Source organism: Canis aureus, unplaced genomic scaffold (genome assembly GCF_053574225.1).
Source record: "Canis aureus isolate CA01 unplaced genomic scaffold, VMU_Caureus_v.1.0 ptg000330l_RagTag, whole genome shotgun sequence".
Classification (NCBI taxonomy): domain Eukaryota; kingdom Metazoa; phylum Chordata; class Mammalia; order Carnivora; family Canidae; genus Canis; species Canis aureus.
In genome coordinates this window covers 8,506-16,748 of record NW_027554558.1, presented here as the reverse complement: position 1 = coordinate 16,748, position 8,243 = coordinate 8,506, and the positions used below count along the sequence as shown (strand labels likewise).

The 8,243-nt window shown below is 39.7% G+C and overlaps 1 pseudogene; it reads left to right on the top strand.

Annotated features, from left to right (window-relative positions):
* Positions 1–6,138: 6,138 nt before the first annotated feature.
* LOC144310010 (18S ribosomal RNA) lies at positions 6,139–7,093 on the top strand (annotated as a pseudogene).
* Positions 7,094–8,243: the final 1,150 nt, after the last annotated feature.

Sequence of the window (8,243 nt, the reverse complement as noted above, 5' to 3'; positions counted from 1 at the left end):
CCACTCCTAGTAGCTCTCCTTTACATCCACAATTTCATGGGCTCCCTAAATTTTCTCATAATTCAATACTGAATTCAACCTCTGCCAAACTCCTGATCTAATGTTTTCTTATGATTGGCATGCATGATAGCATTCATAGTAAAGATACCTCTATACGGCCTCCACTTGTGACTACCAAAAGCACACGTAGAGGCCCCTATTGCCGGCTCCATGGTACTTGCCGCCGTACTCCTGAAATTAGGAGGCTATGGCATGATACGAATTACAACCCTACTAAACCCCCTGACCAACTTCATAGCGTATCCTTTCATAATATTATCTCTATGAGGCATAATCATAACAAGCTCTATCTGTCTCCGTCAAACAGATCTAAAATCCCTAATTGCATACTCCTCAGTTAGTCATATGGCACTCGTTATTGTAGCGGTTCTTATTCAAACACCATGAAGTTATATAGGTGCAACAGCCCTAATAATTGCCCATGGTTTAACATCCTCGATGCTATTCTGCTTAGCCAACTCCAATTACGAACGAATCCATAGCCGTACTATGATTCTCGCACGAGGACTTCAAACCCTCCTTCCCCTGATAGCAGCCTGATGGTTATTAGCAAGCCTCACAAATCTGGCTCTTCCTCCAACAATTAATCTTATCGGAGAACTATTTGTAGTGATATCCTCATTCTCATGATCCAACATTACTATTATTCTAATAGGAATTAACATCACCATCACTGCCCTATACTCACTTTATATACTAATCACCACACAGCGTGGTAAATATTCCCACCATATCAAAAATATCAAACCGTCATTCACACGAGAAAATGCCCTAATAACCTTGCATCTACTGCCTCTACTCCTCCTATCCCTTAACCCTAAAATTATTCTCGGTCCCATCTACTGTAAGCATAGTTTAACAAAAACATTAGATTGTGAATCTAATAATAAAAGCTCAAACCTTTTTGCTTACCGAAAAAGTACTGCAAGAACTGCTAACTCATGCTCCCATGTATAAGAACATGGCTTTTTCAACTTTTATAGGATAGAAGTAATCCATTGGTCTTAGGAACCAAAAAATTGGTGCAACTCCAAATAAAAGTAATAAATATATTTACTTCATGCATAATCACAGCTCTAGTCATTCTTACTTTGCCCATCATTATAACCTCTACTAAACTCTACAAAAATAAGCTATACCCATACTATGTAAAAACCGCTACTTCTTACGCATTCATAATTAGCATAATTCCCACAATAATATTCATCTACTCAGGACAGGAAACAATTGTTTCAAACTGACATTGAATAACAATCCAGACCATAAAACTATCCATGAGTTTTAAATTAGACTACTTCTCAATAATCTTTGTGCCCGTAGCCCTTTTTGTCACGTGGTCTATTATAGAGTTTTCTATATGATATATACACTCCGATCCTTATATTAACCGATTTTTCAAGTATCTTCTCTTATTTCTTATTACTATAATAGTCTTAGTCACCGCAAACAACATATTCCAACTATTCATTGGCTGAGAAGGAGTTGGCATTATATCATTTTTACTTATTGGATGATGATACGGCCGAACCGATGCAAATACAGCTGCCCTACAAGCTATCCTCTATAACCGTATTGGAGATGTAGGCTTCATTATAACCATAGCATGGTTTCTATTGAACTTAAACACATGAGACCTTCAACAAATCTTTATTACAACAAACGATAATTTTAATTTGCCGCTACTTGGCTTACTATTAGCAGCTACCGGTAAATCTGCTCAATTCGGCTTACATCCCTGACTCCCCTCAGCCATAGAAGGCCCCACTCCTGTATCAGCCCTACTTCACTCAAGCACAATAGTTGTAGCAGGAGTATTTCTTCTTATCCGCTTTCATCCACTAATAGAGCATAATCAAACTATTCAAACCCTCACTTTATGCTTAGGGGCTATTACTACACTATTTACTGCAATCTGCGCTCTTACACAGAACGATATCAAAAAAATTGTAGCGTTCTCTACCTCAAGCCAACTAGGCCTAATAATAGTAACAATTGGCATTAACCAGCCTTACCTAGCCTTCTTACACATCTGCACTCACGCATTTTTTAAAGCTATGTTATTCATATGTTCAGGGTCAATTATCCACAGCCTAAACGATGAACAAGACATTCGAAAGATAGGTGGCCTATTTAAAGTCCTTCCCTTCACCACAACTTCCCTGATTGTCGGAAGCCTCGCATTAACAGGCATACCTTTCCTTACAGGATTCTACTCCAAAGACCTGATCATCGAGTCCGCTAACACGTCGAATACCAACGCCTGAGCCCTCTTAATTACACTCGTTGCCACATCCCTAACCGCTGCCTACAGCACCCGAATTATATTCTTCGCTCTACTAGGCCAGCCCCGCTTCTCCCCTATAATCCTTATCAACGAGAATAATCCTCTCCTAATTAACTCTATTAAACGACTCCTTATCGGAAGTGTATTTGCAGGATACATTATCTCCCACAGCATCACACCCACCACCATCCCACAGATAACTATGCCTCATTATCTAAAAATGATAGCCCTTGCAGTAACTATCTTGGGTTTCATCCTGGCACTAGAACTAAACCTTACCATACAAGGACTCAAATTTAACTATCCATCTAATTACTTTAAATTTTCCACCCTCCTTGGCTATTATCCAACCATTATGCACCGCCTCACACCTAAAACAAGTTTAACCATCAGCCAGAAATCAGCATCTATACTTCTGGACTCCATCTGACTAGAAAACATCCTACCCAAATCAATCTCGTATTTCCAAATAAAATCTTCTACCCTTATTTCAAATCAAAAGGGTCTCATCAAGCTCTATTTCCTATCGTTCATACTAACTATAATTCTCAGCCTACTAATCCTTAATTACCACGGGTAACTTCCATGATAACCAACACACCAGTTAACAGCGACCAACCTGTAACAATCACCAACCAGGTTCCATAACTATATAAAGCCGCAATACCCATAGCCTCTTCACTAAAAAACCCAGAGTCCCCCGTATCATAAATTACCCAATCCCCTATTCCATTAAACTTTAATACTACCTCCACCTCATCATCCTTCAAAATATAGCAAGCAGTCAACAACTCAGACAATAGACCAGTAATAAAAGCCGCTAGAACAGCCTTATTTGAAACTCACACCTCAGGGTATTGCTCAGTAGCCATAGCAGTTGTATAACCAAATACTACTAATATACCCCCCAAATAAATTAAAAACACTATCAGCCCTAAAAAAGAACCCCCAAAATTCAGAACAATCGCACAACCAATCCCACCGCTAATAATTAGCACAAGCCCACCATAAATAGGAGATGGTTTAGTGGCAAAACCCACAAAACTCATCACAAAAACGATACTTAAAATAAATACAATGTATGTTATCATTATTCCTACATGGAATTTAACCATGACTAATGACATGAAAAATCATCGTTGTATTTCAACTATAAGAACATTAATGACCAACATTCGAAAAACCCACCCACTAGCCAAAATTGTCAACAATTCATTCATTGACCTCCCAGCGCCATCTAACATCTCTGCTTGATGGAATTTCGGGTCCTTATTAGGAGTATGCTTGATTCTACAGATTCTAACAGGTTTATTTCTAGCTATACACTACACATCGGACACGGCCACAGCTTTTTCATCGGTCACCCACATCTGTCGAGACGTTAACTACGGCTGAATTATCCGCTATATACATGCAAATGGCGCTTCCATATTCTTCATCTGCCTATTCATACATGTGGGACGAGGCCTATACTATGGATCCTATGTATTCATAGAAACATGAAACATTGGAATTGTACTACTATTCGCAACCATAGCCACAGCATTCATAGGCTATGTACTGCCGTGAGGACAAATATCATTTTGAGGGGCAACTGTAATCACTAACCTTCTCTCCGCCATCCCCTATATCGGAACCAACTTAGTAGAGTGAATCTGAGGTGGCTTCTCAGTAGACAAAGCAACCTTAACACGATTCTTTGCATTTCATTTTATCTTTCCATTCATCATCGCAGCTCTAGCAATAGTACACCTCCTATTTCTACACGAAACCGGATCCAACAACCCCTCAGGAATCACATCAGACTCAGACAAAATTCCGTTTCACCCCTACTACACAATTAAAGATATCCTAGGAATCCTACTCCTGCTCCTAGTCTTAATATCACTAGTTTTATTTTCACCAGACCTATTAGGAGATCCAGACAACTACACCCCTGCAAACCCCCTAAACACCCCTCCACATATCAAACCTGAATGATACTTCCTATTCGCCTATGCCATCCTACGATCTATCCCTAATAAATTAGGAGGTGTACTCGCCCTAGTATTCTCCATCCTAATTTTAGCATTCATTCCATTCCTCCACACATCTAAGCAACGCAGTATAATATTCCGACCCCTCAGCCAATGCCTATTCTGACTTTTAGTCGCCGATCTTCTCACTTTAACTTGGATTGGAGGACAGCCAGTTGAACACCCTTTCATCATTATCGGACAGGTCGCCTCAATTCTATATTTCACCATCCTATTGATTCTAATGCCAACAATTAGCGTTATCGAAAATAATCTTCTAAAATGAAGAGTCTTTGTAGTATAATCATTACCTTGGTCTTGTAAACCAAAAATGGAGAGTAGTCGCCCTCCCTAAGACTCAAGGAAGAAGCTCTTGCTCCACCATCAGCACCCAAAGCTGAAATTCTTCTTAAACTATTCCCTGACACCCCCTACATTCATATATTGGACCACCTCTACTGTGCTATGTCAGTATCTCCAAAAAATCCTTCTTTCCCTCCCCTATGTACGTCGTGCATTAATGGCTTGCCCCATGCATATAAGCATGTACATGATATTATATCTTTACATAGGACATGTCTAGTCCAATTCCACAACCCATTGATCCTCAACAGTAACTAGATGCATATCACTTAGTCCAATAAGGGCTTAATCACCATGCCTCGAGAAACCATCAATCCTTGCCTGTAATGTCACTCTTCTCGCTCCGGGCCCATGCTAATGTGGGGGTTACTATCATGAAACTATACCTGGCATCTGGTTCTTACCTCAGGGCCATGACTCTATTTATTCCAATCCTACTAATTCTCGCAAATGGGACATCTCGATGGACTAGTGACTAATCAGCCCATGATCACACATAACTGTGGTGTCATGCATTTGGTATCTTTTATTTTTAGGGGGGGAATCTGCTATCACTCATCTATGACCGCAACGGCACTAACTCTAACTTATCTTCTGCTCTCAGGGAATATGCCCGTCGCGGCCCTAATGCAGTCAAATAACTTGTAGCTGGACTTATTCATTATCATTTATCAACTCACGCATAAAATCAAGGTGCTATTCAGTCAATGGTTTCAGGACATATAATTCTAGGACACACGTGTGTACACGTACGTACACGTGTGTACACGTACGTACACGTGTGTACACGTACGTACACGTGTGTACACGTACGTACACGTGTGTACACGTACGTACACGTGTGTACACGTACACGTGTGTACACGTACGTACACGTGTGTACACGTACGTACACGTGTGTACACGTACGTACACGTGTGTACACGTACGTACACGTGTGTACACGTACGTACACGTGTGTACACGTACGTACACGTGTGTACACGTACGTACACGTGTGTACACGTACGTACACGTGTGTACACGTACGTACACGTGTGTACACGTACGTACACGCGCAAGACATTAAGTTAACTTATACAAACCCCCCTTACCCCCCATAAACTCATGTCATCTATTATACACTTATTTATGTCCTGCCAAACCCCAAAAACAGGACTAAGTGCATACAATACTCACAAGCTTTATTTAAATTGTATACAAATGTATTGCTACTCTAGTTAACTTAACACAACAGTCTTACACGCATTCGATCTCGTGGTCTATCTATAGATAGCATCCCCTTTTTTTTTCCTCTCATATTTACTATGTATTTTATTTATTATACACACTACAATTTCAGTATAAGTTAATGTAGCTTAATTAATAAAGCAAGGCACTGAAAATGCCAAGATGAGTCGCACGACTCCATAAACACAAAGGTTTGGTCCTAGCCTTCCTATTAGTTCTTAGTAGACTTACACATGCAAGTCTCCACGCCCCAGTGAGAATGCCCTTAAAATCAGCAGTGATCTAAAGGAGCAGGTATCAAGCACACTCTTAAGTAGCTCATAACACCTTGCTAAGCCACACCCCCACGGGATACAGCAGTGATAAAAATTAAGCCATAAACGAAAGTTTGACTAAGCCATACTAAAAAGGGTTGGTAAATTTCGTGCCAGCCACCGCGGTCATACGATTAACCCAAACTAATAGGCCCACGGCGTAAAGCGTGTTTAAGATACCTTTGCACTAAAGTTAAAACTTAACTAAGCCGTAAAAAGCTACAGTTACCATAAAATAGACCACGAAAGTGACTTTATAATAATCTGACTACACGATAGCTAAGACCCAAACTGGGATTAGATACCCCACTATGCTTAGCCCTAAACATAGATAATTTTACAACAAAATAATTCGCCAGAGGACTACTAGCAATAGCTTAAAACTCAAAGGACTTGGCGGTGCTTTATATCCCTCTAGAGGAGCCTGTTCTATAATCGATAAACCCCGATAAACCTCACCACCCTTTGCTAATTCAGTCTATATACCGCCATCTTCAGCAAACCCTCAAAAGGTAGAATAGTAAGCACAATCATTTTACATAAAAAAGTTAGGTCAAGGTGTAACTTATGGGGTGGGAAGAAATGGGCTACATTTTCTACCCAAGAACATTCCACGAACGTTTTTATGAAATTAAAAACTGAAGGAGGATTTAGTAGTAAATTAAGAATAGAGAGCTTAATTGAATAGGGCCATGAAGCACGCACACACCGCCCGTCACCCTCCTCAAGTAATAAGACACAACCATAACCATATTAACTTAACTAAGACACAAGAGGAGACAAGTCGTAACAAGGTAAGCATACCGGAAGGTGTGCTTGGATTAATCAAAGTGTAGCTTAACTAAAGCGTCTGGCCTACACCCAGAAGATTTCATTACTTATGACCACTTTGAACAAAAGCTAGCCCAACTAACCCCAAACTTAAGTATCACAGACATATAAAGTAAAACATTTAGTTAAATAATAAAAGTATAGGAGATAGAAATTTTAATTGGAGCGATAGAGATAGTACCGTAAGGGAATGATGAAAGACATCTTAACAGTATTAAACAGCAAAGATTACCCCTTTTACCTTTTGCATAATGAACTAGCCAGAAACGACTTAACAAAGAGAACTTAAGCTAAGCTCCCCGAAACCAGACGAGCTACCCATAAACAATCTAAAAGGATCAACTCATCTATGTAGCAAAATAGTGAGAAGATTTGTGGGTAGAGGTGAAAAGCCTAACGAGCCTGGTGATAGCTGGTTGCCCACAAACAGAATTTTAGTTCAACTTTAAATTTACCTAAAAAAAACAAAATTTTAATGTAAATTTAAAATATAGTCTAAGAAGGTACAGCTTCTTAGAATCAGGATACAACCTTTATTAGAGAGTATATACTAACATCACCATAGTTGGCTTAAAAGCAGCCACCAATTGAGAAAGCGTTCCAGCTCAACAAACAATATAACTTAATCCCAATCATATTACATCAACTCCTAATTATACCTCCTGGGCCATTCTATTTAAATATAGAAGCAACAATGCTAGTATGAGTAACAAGAACTATTTTCTCCCCGCATAAGCTTATATCAGAAACGGATAGACCACTGATAGTTAACAATCTGATAATATCAACCCAAAAATGAAATACTTATCTACCCTATTGTTAACCCAACACAGGCATGCATTTAAGGAAAGATTAAAAGGAGTAAAAGGAACTCGGCAAACACAAACCCCGCCTGTTTACCAAAAACATCACCTCCAGCATTTCTAGTATTGGAGGCACTGCCTGCCCAGTGACACTTGTTTAACGGCCGCGGTATCCTGACCGTGCAAAGGTAGCATAATCATTTGTTCTCTAAATAAGGACTTGTATGAATGGCCACACGAGGGTTTAACTGTCTCTTATTCTTATTCCCAATCAGTGAAATTGACCTTCCCGTGAAGAGGCGGGAATGCCACAATAAGACGAGAAGACCCTATGGAGCTTTAA